Here is a 3,046-nt window from a genome sequence, read left to right on the forward strand (position 1 = left end):
TGAGTTCTCTGTGCCCAGAGGGATGCAAGCGGAGGGAGGCCGGGGACCTGCCCTTCCAGGCAGCGTCAGGGTCTGCAGAGCCGTGAGGGCTCTGTCTCACCTGCGCAGGGGCCGCCTGGGTCTAGCCACGCCTGTGTCGCTGGAGAGGGCTGCACCAGGACCAGGCTCCTGCACGTCTGTGGGGTTGGATCTGCTCCAGCCCCCAGAGCGGGGGCCAGCGGGGCCCGGGGGAGCCTCAGTGCAGGATCCCGGCTCCTCTGGGTGGGTGCTGGAAGCCACGTGACAGCGGCCAGCACAAGCCCCGGCCTAAACCATCCACCCTTCTTTAGTTTTGGGGTCACGCCCAGTGTGCTGGGGGGCTACTCCCAGTGTTTGGGGGTGCTTCTCTGGCGCTTGGAGGGAACCTCACAGTGCTGGGGGTTGAATTCAGATGCCCGCCCACCCCCAGCCCAGCAAAGCCTGTGCTCGTCCCCAGGCTCCTCCCTCGCTGTGCACGCTTCTGAGGGTCCCCTGCAGGAGGAAGGCAGGGGAAGGTGGGGATGGGGTGGGGAAGGGGTGACTCCCTCCAGGCAGGGGTGGTCTCCCTCTGGGCGGAGGGTGGCTCAGGGGCTGAGAAAAAAGGGTGTGCAGGGACCCACTGAGGAACACACGGCATCCCAGGACGCTGAAGTTGTACCCATTTTACAGATGGGCACGGTTGGTCCCTGGAATTCCCTAAGGTCCAATAGAGCTAAAAGGCTGAGATTTCAAATTTCTCCTTCATTCCCTCCCCCAGCATCGCCAAGCTCCCGGCACTTCTGGTAGGTTTTACACACACACACTTTCACTGACATTCTACACACTCACACAGTGACACACACCGACACTCGCAGTCTCTCAAACACGCTGACACACATATACTGCAGTCTCACTGACACATTCACACTTGCATGCACACACACTGACACCCACACTCATATACACTGACACACACTCTCATACACACATATACTCAGGCACACTCACAGTCTCTTTCATACACATACATACTAACACATGCACTGACAACATACTCGCACCTCTCATATACACTGCAACACACTCTCATGCACACACAAGCACTCACTCTCCTCGTGCACACACTCTAATACATACATGCACACTCATGCACACTTGCACACTGACACACACATACACACTCGCATGCGCACACACACTCATGCACACTACCACACTCATACACACCTACTCTCGTGCACACACGCACACTCATTCTTATGAGCACTCACACACACACCCACAGACTCAGACACACGTAAGCACTTTCATGAACACATGCCTCACACTCACATGCATCTACATGCACTCACTCTCATGTACACACACACACACACTCTCAGGCATATACACAGACTCACTCTAATGCACACATGCTCACACTCCATCTCATGCACACGCACTCATACTCTCATGCCCACTCACACACTCATTTCATGCACACATGCTCACACTCACTCTCTTGCACACTCACACACTTCCTCTGTGCCGAGTGGTCCCTCTTCGCAGACTGCCCCCTCTCCCGGCAAATGACCTCCCGGTCCACCTCATCTGGGCAGAGAGACCAGCCCTTCCCTGGCCCGTCCTGTTCTCAGAGAACCAAATCACCGCGCCCCTGGCAAAGAACACACAGAGAGTCTCCCCAGTTGCACCTGAGGTCGCCCCCACCCTCTTGGGTCCTTCCAGCATGTCAGGGGTAGGGGAGCATACTCGCTGGCTTTGGCAACCTTGGAGTAAAGGGGGTGGCACGCTCAGTCCTGCGTCGGGGTGTGTCCTTGCAGAAGGAATACACTAGGGGGGCAGAGGGTGAACTCCCTTGGGGGTGTGCGTGGACCCCCTGCCTGGCCCCAGCCCCTCCCCCCACCCAAGCCTCAGGCTCCACCCACCCAAGCTCCCAGCCTCCTTCCTCCTCCAGCTGCAAGGACCCTCGGGGACATTAGTGGGTGGATCCCACCCCCCTCACTCCCTGCCCTCAAGACCCCGGAGGGAGCCCCACTCCCAGGGGTCTGCCCTGGGCGGCTGGGGACGCAGTGCCCCTTAAGCCAGTGTGATTTGGGGCTGGGCAGGGGTTTTCCCACCTCGATTCCTGGGGTGGTGGGGTGGGGAGTCGCCCTGTGGCTTGAGACGCTTCCACCCACCCCCGCCTGGCGCTGCAACCTTGAGGCAAATCAGGAGGAAGTTGAGAGTTCGCAGAAAAAAGTCACGGATTTGCAGGGGTGACCGAGCTGCTGTTACAAAGTATCCCCGGCCTGAGCCCTCGGGGGCAGCTGATGGCAGAGACTCTGTCACTGAGGAATGGGCAGCCGGGCATGGTAGTAGCAGGGCTCCTGGTGACCTGGTCAGTTACCTGCTGAGTGCATCCCTGAGGAGTGAGGGTGGAGGGTGTGTGCCGTCCTCGGGTCCCAGCCTGCAGTGGGGAGTCACTTCCCCCGGCTCAGTTTCCTCCCCAGTGACAGAGGGGGTGGGACCTTGGGCCTTTCAGGCAGCTGCACCCCAGTCCGGGGGTGGGAGAGGGGCGGGGAGAGGCACCCCCCTGGGCTGGGTGCAAGGGAAGGGGTTCCCTCCAGGGGACAGTGACGTGGGGCCCTGGGTGTGCAGCTTGTCTCCACGTGTGCCCGAGACCTGCAGCTTCCAGGTCTCCTGACACAGTGCTTGACACAGACCCCTGCTTGAGGGCAGCGGGTGAGGTGGGAGAAACATCTGGAAAGACAGTCAGACCAGGGTCCAGAGCCATAGCATAGCGGGGAGGGCGCTTGCCTGGCATATGCCTGACCCAGGTTTGATCACTGGCGTCTCAAAAGGTCCCGGAGCTCTGCCAGGAGTGAACCCTGAGCACAGAGCTAGGAGTAAGCCCTGAACATGGCCAGAGTAGTGGTGGTGGGGGAAAAGAGCTGAGCCAGAGGGCAGAGTCGTGGGGGAGAGAGCACCCCTGGGTGCTCAGGAAGGAGGGACACTCCCCACCCTGCACTGTGGGCTCAGCCCAGGGCTGGGGGTGTCTCATGAAGGGAGG

The sequence above is a fragment of the Sorex fumeus genome, unplaced genomic scaffold, assembly GCF_029834395.1.
Source record: "Sorex fumeus unplaced genomic scaffold, SorFum_2.1 ptg000005l, whole genome shotgun sequence".
In the NCBI taxonomy this organism is placed as follows: domain Eukaryota; kingdom Metazoa; phylum Chordata; class Mammalia; order Eulipotyphla; family Soricidae; genus Sorex; species Sorex fumeus.